The 12915-nt window shown below is 43.9% G+C and overlaps 1 pseudogene; it reads left to right on the forward strand.

Moving 5' to 3' along the window:
• Nucleotides 1-8907: 8907 nt before the first annotated feature.
• LOC101408987 (ETS domain-containing transcription factor ERF pseudogene) lies at nucleotides 8908-10750 on the forward strand (annotated as a pseudogene).
• The last annotated feature ends 2165 nt before the right edge of the window (nucleotides 10751-12915 follow it).

Here is a 12915-nt window from a genome sequence, read left to right on the forward strand (position 1 = left end):
TGATGCCTCCAGCTTTGTTCTTTTTTTCTCAGGATTGCTGTGGCTATTTGAGGTCTTTTGTTGTTTCATATAAATTTTAGGATTCTTTGTTCTATTCCCAGGAGGAATGTCATTGGGATTCTAATTGGGACTGCACTGAATCCATAGATTGCTATGGGTAATATGGATATTTTAACTATATTTATTCTTCCAATCTATGAGCATGGAATATCTTTCCATCTCTTTATGTCTTCTTCAATTTCTTTCAATAATGTCATAGTTTTCAGTGTATAGGTCTTTTTTTTTTTAATTTGTGTGTGTGTGTGTGTGAGGAAGATTAGCCCTGAGCTAACATCCGTTGCCAATGCTCCTTTTTTTGCTGAGAAAGATTGGCCCTGGGCTAACATCCATGCCCACCTTCCTCCACTTTATATGGGACGCCACCACAGCATGACTTGACAAGCAGTGCATCCATGTGTGCCCGGGATCCGAACCCCGGGCCGCAGCAGCGGAGCGCGCACACTTAACCGCTATGCCACTGGGCCGGCCCCCTTCAGTGTATAGGTCTTTCACCTCCTTGGTTGAATTTATTCCTAGATATTTTATTCTTTTTGTTGTGATTGTAAATGGAATTCTATTCTTGACTTCTCTTTTGCTAGTTTGTTATTATTGTATAGAAATGCAACTGATTTTTGTAAGTTGATTTTGTATCCTGCAAGTTTGCTGTAGTTATTGATTATTTCTAATAATTTTCTGGTGGATTCTTTAGAATCCACCTAACAGCATCCTCATCCCCTAACAGCAAGAGTTTTATTTCTTCCTTTCCAATTTGGATACCTTTTATTTCTTTTTCTTGCCTAATTGCTCTGGCTAAAACCTCCAATGCTATGTTGAGTAGGAGTGGCGAGAGTGGGCACCCCTGTCTTGTTCCTGTTCTCAGAGGGTTGGCTTTCAGTTTTTCCCCATTGAGTATGATGTTGGCTGTGGGTCAATCATATATGGCCTTTATTATGTTGAGGTACTTTCCTTCTCTACCCATTTTATTGAGAGTTTTTATCATAAATGGATGTTGGATCTTGTCAAATGCTTTCTCGGCATCTATTGAGATGATCATGTGATTTTTATTCCTCGTTTTGTTAATGTGGTGCATCACATTGATTTGCGGATGTTGAACCATCCCTGTGTTGCTGGTATAAATTCCACTTGATAATGGTGTACAATCCTTTTAATGTATTGCTGTATTCAATTTGCCAATATTTTCTTGAGGATTTTTGCATCTATGTTCATCAGCAATATTGGCCTGTAATTTTCCTTCTTTGTGTTGTCCTTGTCTGGTTTTGGTATCAGGGTAATATTGGCTTCATAGAATGATTTAGGAAGCGTTCCATCTTGTTCAATTTTTTGGAAGAGTTTGAGAAGCATAGGTATTAAATCTTCTGTGAATGTTTGGTGGAATTCCCCAGAGAAGCCATCTGGTCCTGGACTTTTGTTTTTGGGGAGATTTTTTATTACTGTTTCAATCTCTTTACTTGTGATTGGTCTATTCAGATTCTCTATTTCTTCTTGATTCAGTTTTGGGAGGTTGTATGAGTCTAAGAATTTATCCATTTCTTCTAGATTGTCCAATTTGTTGGCATATAGCTTTTCATAGTATTCTCTTATAATCCTTTGTATTTCTGTGATATCCATTGTAATTTCACCTCTTTCATTTCTAATTTTATTTATTTGAGCCTGCTCTCTTTTTTTCTTAGTGAGTCTGGCTAAGGGTTTGTCAATTTTGTTTATCTTTTCAAAGAACCAGCTCTTAGATTCATTGATCCTTTCTATTGTTTTTTAGTCTCTATTTCATTTGTTTCTGCTCTAATTTTTATTATTTCCTTCCTTCTGCTGACTTTGGGCTTTGTTCTTCTTTTTCTAGTTCTGTTAGGTGTAGCTTAAGATTACTTATTTGAGATTTTTCTTCTTTGTTGAGGTAGGCCTGTATTGCTATAAATTTCCCTCTTAGCATGGCTTTTGCTGCATCCCATAAGAGTTCGTATGTTGTGTTTTCATTTTCATTTGTCTCCAGGTATTGTTATTTCTCCTTTGATTTCTTCATTGATCCAATTGTTGTTCAGTAGCATGTTGTTTAGTCTCCACATATTTGTGAATGTCCTAGTCTTTTTCTTGTAGTTGATTTCTAGTTTCATAGCATTATGATCAGAAAAGATGCTTGATATGATTTCAATCTTATTAAATTTATTGAGGCTTGCCTTGTTTCCCAACATGTGGTCTGTCTTTGAGAATGTTCAGTGTGCACTTGAGAAGAATGTGTATTCTTCTCGTTTTGGATGGAATGTTATATATATACCTGGTCTAGTATTTCATTTAAGGCCACTGTTTCCTTGTCAACTTTCTGTCTGGATGATCTATCCATTGATGTAAGTGGGGTGTTGAAGTACCCTACTATTACTGTGTTTCTGTCAATTTCTCCCTTTAGGTATGTTAATAGTTGCTTTATATACTTTGGTGCTCCTGTGTTAGGAGCATATATATTCATAAGTGTTATGTCTTCTTGGTGGAATGTCCCTTTTATCATTATATACTGCCCTTCTTTGACTCTCATTGTCTTTTTTATCTTGAAGTTTGCTTTGTCTAATATAAGTATGGCAAGACTTGCTTTCTTTTGCTTGCCATTTGCTTGGAGTATCCTCTTCCATCCCTTCACTCTGAGTTTGTCTTCAGAGCTGAGATGTGTTTCCTGAAGGCAGCATATTTTTGGGTCTTGTTTTTTAATCCATCCAGCCACTCTGTGTCTTTTGATTGGAGAAATCAACCCATTTACATTTAGAGTGATTATTGATATATGAGGGATTAATACTGCCATTTTATCTCTTGTTTTCTGGTTGTTCTATATTTCCGTTGTTTCTTTTCCCTTGTATTTCTGACTGCCATTTCAGTTTGGTAGTTTTCTTTGATGGTTTTCTCTTTATTTATGATTTCTGCCTCTGCTCTGATTTTTTGTTTAGTGGTTACCATGAGGTTTGTATAAAAAAATCTCATAGATGAGATACTCTGTTTTCTTTCTTTTTTTTTTTTTTTTGCTGAGGAAGATTAGCCCTGAGCTAACATCTGTTGCCAATCCTCCTCTTTTTGCTGAGGAAGATTGGTCCTGGGCTAACACCCGTGCCCATCTTCCTCTACTTTATATGTGGGACGCCTGCCACAGCATGGGTTGATAAGCGATGTGTAGGTCTGCACCCAGGATCTGAACCTGCAAACCCCAGGCTGCTGAAGCAAAGCAAGTGAACTTAACCACTATGCCACTGGGCCAGCCCCTTTTTTCTGATAGCCTCTTATCTGCATTAACCTAAGCAGGTTCCTCCCCTTTCCTCTTTGCCTTCTGAGTCATTGTTCTCACAAATTGTTCTTTTCTGTGTTGTGAGTTTGTGACTAAATTGAAGTGTTTATAGTTATTTTTGATGCTTTCCTTCCTTTTGTCCTTTATGTTATAATTAAGTGTTTATTAACCTATTCTAATATAGAGCTGCAATTTTCTGATTCTGTCTATTTATATCCTTGCTCAAGGTTTTGTAAACCTTTGCTTTTTAGTTTCAGATGGGAGGGCTCCTTTCAACATTTCTTGTAAGGCAGGCCTAGTGGCTATGAACTCCCTCAGCTTTTGTTTATCTGAGAAAGCTTTTACTTCTCCATCGCATCTCAAGGATAGTTTCGCTGGATAGAGTATTCTTGGCTGAAAGTTTTTGTCTTTCAGTATTTTGAATATATGATTCCACTCTTTCCTAGCCTGTAAGGTTTCTGCTGAGAAATCTGCTGAAAGCCTAATAGGAGTTCCTTTGCAGGTTATTTTCTTCTGCCTTGCTGCCCTTAATGTTTTCTCTTTGTTACTGACTTTTGCCAGTTTTACTATTATATGCCTTCGAGAAGGTCATTTTGCATTAATGTGATTAGGAGTTCTATTGGCTTCATGTACTTGTAAGTCTAGCTCCTTCCCAGGTTTGGGAAGTTCTCAGCTACTGTTTCTTTGAACAAGCTCTCTACTCCTTTCTCCCTCCTTTCCTTCTGGAATACCTATACTCCTTATGTTGCTTTTCCTAATTAAATCAGATATTTCTTAAAGAATTTCTTCATTTTTTAAAAACCTTAGTTTTCTCTCCTCCTCCACCTGAAGCACTTCTAGATTTCTATCCTCTAAATCACTAATTCTGTCTCCATAACATCACCTCTATTTTTTATAGATTCTAGATTATTTTTTATGTCATTAGTTGTGTTCTTCATATCCAAAATTTCTGTTTTTTTTTTAGAGTTTCCATCTCTTTGGTGAAGTGTTCCTTCTGCTCATTAATTTCATTCTTGAACTCATTGAACTGTCTTTCTGAATTTTCTTGTAACTCATTGAGTTTCTATATGATAACTATTTTGCATTCATTGTCATTTAGATTGTAAATTTCTGTGACTTCAGGATTGGTTTCTGGAGACCTCATTTTCTTTCTGCCCTGAAGCCTTAATGTAGTTCTTTATGGTGTTTGATGAAGTGACCCTTTGCCAGGGCATTTGTGGTAATATCAGGTCACAGATTCCACCTGCCACTGCTGGGGGGTGGGGGGGGACAGGAGCTGTATTTTCTGATCCTGCCTCGTCTGCTAGAAGTTCTGCTGGTAGGACTTCTCTGCATTTGTGCACTAGCCACAGCCACTTGGCAGGTCATGCACACATGAGCCAGCTGGGCCTCTGTGCTACAACTCCAAAAGCATTCACATGGACTGGGCTGGCCCCACCTCCTCTTACAGTCATGCCAGCCACTGTGTGAGGATCTGAGACCTAGATCACTGCCACTGGAGGGGGAGGGGTCACCTAGTTCCACGGCATCCTGAGGATGCAGTCCACCCATCTTCAGTTACACGGCTGCATGGATCTCTCAGACATCCTGTTGTGCTGTGCAGGGAATCTTTTGCTGGTTAATGAATGTCCATTTAGTTGTAACTTAGATGGGAGAGACAAAAGGAACAACTCACTCCGCCATGATGCTGACATCACTCCAATTTTTCTTTTTATTACTCTTGCTTTTCATATCCCTCTTCTTTCTTCCAGACTACTTTCTCCTAGGTTCATTTTTTTACCTCCTACCTGGAGTATCTCCTCCAAAGATTCTTTCAGAAAGATTCTGTGGAAGATAAAATTCTGAATCCCATATGACTGAAAATTTCATACTGGGGTGATATTTTGGCTGAGTATAGAATTCCAGATTTGAAGTTATTTTTCTCAGCACTTTTGTGATATTGCTCCATTGTCTTCTTGTCACCTGTGTTTCTGATGAGAAGTCTGATGTCAATAGGATTCTTAGTCCTTTGTAGGTATCCTTTTTTTTAATTCTCTGGGAGCTTTTAGAATTTTCTCTTTATCTTTAATGTCCTAAAATTTAAAATGCAGTTTCCAATTCAATGGGTCTGGAGTGCTCTGAGAGTCCTGAAATCTAGTGATAACCTGTCCTGGTGTGTGTTTTGATTTATCCTAATGAGCACATGAAGGGCCTTTCAACCTGAGGACACTTGTCTTCTGCTTTGGAGAATTTTTTTCTCTCTCTCTCTCTTTTTTTTTTTTCTGGTAAGGAAGATTGGCCCTGAGCTAACATCTGTCACCAATCTTCCACTTTTTGCTTGAGGAAGATTGTCACTGAGTTAACATCTGTGCCAACCTTCCTCTATTTTGTATGTGGGATGCTGCCACAGCATGGCTTGATGAGCAGTGTGTAGGTCCACACTTGGGATCTGAACCGGTGAACCCCAGGCTGCCAAAGTGGAGTGTGTGAACTTAACCACTACAACACTGGGCCAGCCCTGGAGAATTTTTATTAAAGTCTGGTTCATGGACCGGCAGCATTGCCCACCCAGACCCACTGACTCACAGTCTGTGTTTTAATAAGATCCTCATTGATTTGTATACATGCTAAAGTTTGGGAAGACTAGTTTACTCTATTCTCTCCTACTGCAACTCCTGTTGGATAGATTTAGGATATTCTGTGTCTATTATCCACGTTTTTAACTTTTCTTTCATACTTTCTATCTCTTTATCCCTTTTTAAATTCTGGAATAATGCAACTCTAATTTAATCTTCAATAGAAGTGTTCTGGAATTCTTCAGATGATCAGGATAATACATATATAATTTAAAAAAATTTTTCTGTATATTATGATGTTTTGACATTTAAAACAAACAAACAAACAAACTGGAGAAAGACTGCCTCTCCAGAGCTAGCCAGTTCTTAGAGATAGCACAGGACTGAACCTGGAGCATGCCTTCGATATGCAAACTAACCAATCCAGAGCCATGCCTCCCCTATCTGGCCCTATGCCCCAGGAGGCAACATTCCTCTGCCTTAATCATCCCAGGACCAGGTATCAGGCAGCCTGGGATCACCCCTATAGCTTAGAGCCTGCTGAAATTAATCAAACTAGCCGATCCCAAACTGTGTGTCCTGCCCTGCCTTGCCTTTCCCTCAGAAACTCCAATTAGCACCGTGGCCTAAGCTTTCCCCTCCCTCTCATCTTCTGCCACTTGACCAATACCCAGAGCTTCCTCTGTGACCCTGAGGGGCATGTGGTGGCCCCCTCTCTAGGACCAGTGAGTATAATAAACTTTGTTTCCTTTACCTCCTCTGTGTCTCCTCTTGTGGCAGCACCTAACTGACCATCACATGAAAGAACACAAAACAAGCTGAGTTTTGCATTTCAACAATTATAATTTTTTTTTTGGAAGTTTTTTTTTTTGTTTTTTTTTTTAAAGATTTTATTTATTTATTTTTCCCCCCAAAGCCCCAGTAGATAGTTGTGTGTCATAGCTGCACATCCTTCTAGTTGCTGTATGTGGGACGCGGCCTCAGCATGGCCAGAGAAGCAGCGCGTCGGTGCGAGCCCGGGATCCGAACCCGGGTCGCCAGCAGTGGAGCGCGCTCACTTAACCACCAAGCCACGGGGCCGGCCCGCAACAATTATAATTTTTATTTCCAAGATCTCTAATTGTTATTTTTCATAACTATCTAATTATTTTTTATGGAGATTATATCATTCCTTATCTAACAATGCTAATTATATTCATTTGAAATATGGTTCTACTTGGTCTTAGCTATAAGCCCTTTTTAGTTTTTTTTTTTTCAGTTGAGGTAAAATTCACATAACATAAAATCAACCATTTTAAAGTGAACAATTAAGTTGCATTTAGTAAATTCACAGTGTTGTATAATCACCTCCTCTATCTGGTTCCAAAACATTTTCATCACCTCACAAGGAAACCTCATACCCATTAAGCAGTTACTCATTCTCCATCCCTCCCCCCGCCCAACCTCTGGCAACCACCAATTTGCTTTTTGTCTCCCTATTCCAGATATTTCATGTAAACGGAATCATATATACGTGGCCTGTTGTCTCTGGCTTCTTAGCATAATGTTTTCAAGGTTCATCCATTTTGTAGCATATATAAGTACTTAATTCCTTTTTATAGCTGAATATTATTTCACTGTGTGGATAGACCACATTTTGTTTATCCATTCATCTGTTGATGGACATTCAGGTTATTTCCACCTTTTGGCTATTGTGAATAATGCTGCTATGAACATGCATGTACACGTATTTGTTTGAGTACCTGTTTTTAATTGTTTTGGGTATATATCCAGGGGTGCAACTATGTTTAACTTTTTGAGGAACTGCCAAACTGTTTTCTACAGCGGCTGTACCATTTTATATTCCCAGCTGCAATATATGACAGCTCCAATTTCTCCACATCCTTGCAGACACTTATTTATTGTTTTTTTTTTTTCCTTTTTAATAGCCATCCTAGGAAGTGTGAAGTGATGTCTCCTGGTTTTTATTTGCATTTCTCTAATAACTAATGATGCTGGGTATCTTTTCATGTGGTTGTTGGCCATTTGTACATCTTCTTCAGAGAAATATCTATTAAGTTCTTTGCATCTTTTGTAATTCCATTGTTTATCTTTTTGTTGTTGAGTTTTAGGTTCTGGATATTAACCTCATTAGATAAATGATTTGCAAATATTTCCTCCCATTCTGTAGGTTATTGTTTCACTTTCTAGGCTGTGCAGGGGTCAAACCATTGGGTTGTTGCTGCTTTGACACTTCAGCCTAATCATCCTTTTCATTGCTCCTGGTCTGCTGCTTCCGGCACTCCCCTTTCTGGGCATGGAGCATCCTTTGTGCTACTCCTCACTTCCATAGCAGAACTCTTCTGTCAAGAGTTCTGGACTGTGGTTTACCTTTCCATCTAATCAATGCCTGTAGTAGAAAGCCTCTGAGACAGGCCCCAATTATCCCTGCCACCTGCTAATTGTGCCCTTGTGTAATCCCCTTCCCTTGAGTGTGGCTTGGATATAGAATAAGACAAAAGTGATGGGATGTCACTTCTAGGACTAAGTGATAAAAACACTTGGTCTGTCTTGTGTGCTCTTTCTTGAATAACTCACCCCAGGGGGAAACCAGCTGCCAGTTGAGCAGGCCGCCCTGTAGGGAGACCCATGTCATGACCAAATCCTGCAAAAACCACAGGAGTGAGCTTGGAAACAGGTTCCCCCAACCCAGTGGAGCCTTCAGGTGAGCTTGCAGCCCTGGCTGACAGCTTGATAGCACCCTTAAGAGACCTTGAGGCAGAGGCACCCAGCTAAGCTGTGCCCAGATTCCTGACCCACAGAAACTGAGAGCTAATAACTGTTGGTTATTTTAAGCAGTTAAGTTTTTGGGTAATTGGTATTGCAGCAATGGATAACTACTATAATGCTTTCCAAGAATAATGTTGGCAGAGGCTCTGAGAGGTGAGGCCGGGTGAGGTAGCCAGGGCACTGGACAGGTGAAGGACTAGAAGAGGCAGCACAGACACAGTGAGCTGCAGCCTGGAGTCCCTGCATTGCCCCTGGCCCCCCAGCATGAAAAACCCAGCAGATACAGGGTTTGCCTTCCCAAATTGAGTCTACAGGCTGGAGTCATCCCCTGGCTTGAGGCAGACCCAGCTGTGGCGCTTTATCCTGGAGCTGTGGCTGAAGGAGGAGTACCAGGGTGTCACCACTTGGCAGGGGGACTGCGGGAAATTCATCATCAAAGACCCGGATGAGGTAGCTTGGCTGTGGGGCATGCTCAAGTGCAAAGCCCCAGACGAATTATGACAAGCTTAGCTGGGCCCTGCACTATTATTACAACGAACTATGTTCTGCACAAGACCGAGGGGAAACAGTTCACCTACAAGTTCAACTTCAACAAACTGGTCCTGGTTAATTACCCTTTCATCCACTTGGGGTTGGCTGGGGGTGCAGTGCCCCAGAGGCCCCACCAGTGCAGTCCAGTGGCAGACACTTTTGCTTCCCTCCCTCAACGCCCTCCAAGGTGCTGTCCCCCACACCACCAGCCAGCTCTTTGTCCTCATTCTCCCTCTTATCTACTGTGGTGGCCCGCCACCTGAGCCGAGGCTCAGTCAGTGACTGTAGCAACGGCATGTCAGAGCTGGAGGAGCCACTGGGAGAGGAATCCAAGGCCCACTGCCAGCCACTCCAGAGGTCGGTGTCTTCTACAGACCACTGCTAGCTGGCCTGCTCCATGATCCTGGCATCTTCTTTGTCTACCCCCAGCCTCTGAGTGGCCCTGAGCCCCTCAGCCACTTCCCTGTGTTGCCCCTGGCTGGGCCTGGCTCCCTGCTATCAGCTCAGCTCTCATCAGCTCTGCCATGACGCCCACCCATCCTTGCCCACGCTGGTCCCCATGTACCCCAGTGGCTGAGAGGGGCTCCCGCTTCCTCTTCAGCCCTGAGGACATGCAACAGTACCTGCAGGCCCACACCCAAAGCGTCTGCAACCACCACCTGAGCCCCCGCGTTCTCCTGCACTACCCTGGGCTGGTGGTGCCCCAGCCCCAGCGCCCTGACAAGTGCCCTCAGCTGCCCCTGGCACCGGAGACCCCACTGGTCCCCTCCTCGGCCTCTTCTTTTCCATTCAAGTTAAAGCTCCAGCCACCCACGCTGGGACGCCGGCAGGGAGCGGGGGAGAAGGCTCCCGGCGCTGACAGAGCAGTGGCGTCGCCGCGGGCTGAGGGGTTGGGACGCCAGCACAGATCCAGGGGGAGCCTGTCTCCGAAGGCGAGTCGGAGGACGTGGAGGTGACCGACCTCAGCGATGAAGAGGAGGAAGGCGCGGAATGTTCAAGGCGCCCGCGACCCTCCGAGCCCGCTCCGCGGGCACCAGGCAGCCCGTGCGTCGTGCCCCGCAAGCTGCGCCTTAAAGGGCGCTGGAGCGAAGACTCGCCTGGACGCGAGGGGCCCCGCCGGGGCCGGAGGAGGAGCGCGAGGACAGCGGCAGAGGGGCGCGGAGGCCGCGCCCTCTCCCCGGGCGGCGAGCTCTGCGCGCCAGCACTCCGCCGCCCAGCTCTCTCCCGGGCGTCGAGCCCCGCGCTTCTTTCGCTGCTTTACCCGTCTCTCAATTCCCGGAAGGAGAGGGTGGCTCTCTGGTCTCCTCTCTGCCACCTCCCTTTCCCTTCCCCATATTATGTATAAAACTTTCATTTACTTGTAATGGTGACGGGTGCCCTGGTGGGCCATAAATCTCTGCTGGCGCCTGCTACCCCTCTGCCACTCTCCGTCCCAGCTCTGGTCCAGCCCTTTCACCCCCCACTGCTCCTAGGACGCGCCCAGGAGCAGGCCGGCGGGAAGGGGGTGCCCCAAACCAAACTGGTAGCCTCCCAGGGGGGAGCTATGGTCAAACCTTACTCTGTGTTGAGGATCTGAGGTGGGCGAGGAGGTAGAGGAGGCTGCTGGAGACTGTATTCAAAACAATGAAACTTTGAACCTTTGGGGAAAAGAACCTTTGGGGAAAAGAAAGAATTATCTTGATTTCTGGCCCACTGAGAATTCCTTTTCTTGTTTTAGGGTGTGGCTAAGTATTTGTTCATTTGTTGATATCTATTTTCTGTCATTTCTAGAGATCTGGATGTTTGATGGGCAGTTTTATGTGTGGACTTGGGTAGGCTACAGTCCCCAAGCACGAATATCGGTGTTGCTGTGAAGGTACTTTGTAGATGTGATTCAAGACCACAATCAGGTAACTTCAAGTAAGGGGGATTATCCTAGATAATCTGAGCGGCCTGATTCAATCAGTTGGAAGGCCTTAAGAGCAGAGCTGGGGCTTCCTCCAGGAAGAAGAAATTCTGCCTGTGGACAGCAGCTTCAGTCTGTGCCTGAGAGTTCCAGCCTGCCCATCTTGATGGCCTGCCTTACAGATTTTGATCTTGCCTAGCAAGTCCCCACAACTGTGTAATCCAGTTACTTTCAATAAATCTCTTAATATGTATCTCCTACTGGTTCTGTTTCTCTGATTGGACCCTGACTGATGCAGATTTTGGTCCCTGGAAATGGGTGCTGTTATAACAAATAACTAAAAATGTGGAAGTGGGGGCCGGCCCCGTGGCTTAGCGGTTAGGTGCCTGCGCTCCGCTACTGGCGGCCCGGGTTCAGATCCCAGCTGGCACCAAATCACTGCTTGTCCGGCCATGCTGAGGAGGCGTCCCACATACAGCAACTAGAAGGATGTGCAACTATGACATACAACTATCTACTGGGGCTTTGGGGAGAAAAAGGGGGAAAAAATGTGGAAGTGGCTTTGAAATTAGGTTATGGAGAGAGTCTGGAAGAAATTTGAGGAGCACGATAGAAAAAGCCTAGGTTGCCTTGAACAGACTGTTAGTAGAAATATGAATGTTAACAACTCTGCTAGTGAGGGCTCAGAATGAAGCAAGAAGCATGGTAGAGAATACCTATATCATCTTAGAGAATACCTAAATGAGACAGAGTGTTGGTAGGAATAGGGATGTTAAAGGTGCTGCTGGCATTGAAGGCTCAGAAGGAAATGAGGAACATGTTATTGGAAAATGGAAGAAAGGGGATTTTCTTCTTACGTAGTGGTAGAAAGCTTAGCAGAATTGTGTCATACAGTTATGTGGAAAGAAGCATTTGTAAGGATGAATTTGAGTGTTTAGCTGTGTTGCCAAGTGTTGAAGGTGTGGCCTGGTTTCTTCTTGCTGCTTATAGTAAAATCTGAGAGGAAAAAGATGAATTGAGGGAAGAAATGTTAAGCAAAAATGAATCAGAACTTGGTATTTGGGAAATTCTCAGCCTAGCCATATTGCAAAAGATGCTAAAATTAGGCCATTCACTGTCAAGAAAGCGTGCTCTGAAGAGAAATCCAAGGACGTACCTGGACAATCTCTTGCTAGTACTTGGAACAACCAAAGGTCAGAGTATTCAGTCACACAAAAGGCCCTTTGGAGAGATTAGCTGTGTGACTCATGGCTCTCCTCAGCCATCTAAGCCGAAACCACGAATAGAAATAGGATCATCCAAAAAGATTTGTGGAGGTGCCTCTTATCTAATAGAGTGAATCCCAGAAACATACACAGGAGACCCACAGGATTCTTTTTTTTTTTTTTTCTTTTCGTGAGGAGATCAGCCCTGTGCTAACATCTGCCAATCCTCCTCTTTTTTTGCTGAGGAAGACTGGCCCTGGGCTAACATCCGTGCCCATCTTCCTCCACTTTATATGGGACGCCACCACAGCATGGCTTGACAAGCAGTGCGTCAGTGTGCGCCCGGGATCCGAACCGGTGAACCCCCGGCGGCCGCAGCGGAGCGCGTGCACCTAACCGCTTGCACCATCAGGCTGGCCCCCCACACGATTCTTGAGAATGTCATACAAGCAGGGACACTGCCAGCTTGTACTGAAAGGGACAGAGACAGGGCAACAGGAAAGAAAGCTGTCAGACTCCCAAAATGTACAACCGGGAAACTAACAGCTGGAAACATATGGAAAAGGAAGAATAACTCCGAGGGCAGGGCTGTGAGGCCAGAAGGCAGAGCCAGGAACCACAAAGGATTATTCCCAGGCCTTGAAACCTAAC

This window comes from Ceratotherium simum, chromosome 17 (assembly GCF_057802395.1).
Source record: "Ceratotherium simum simum isolate JZ-2026a chromosome 17, ASM5780239v1, whole genome shotgun sequence".
Lineage (NCBI taxonomy): Eukaryota > Metazoa > Chordata > Mammalia > Perissodactyla > Rhinocerotidae > Ceratotherium > Ceratotherium simum.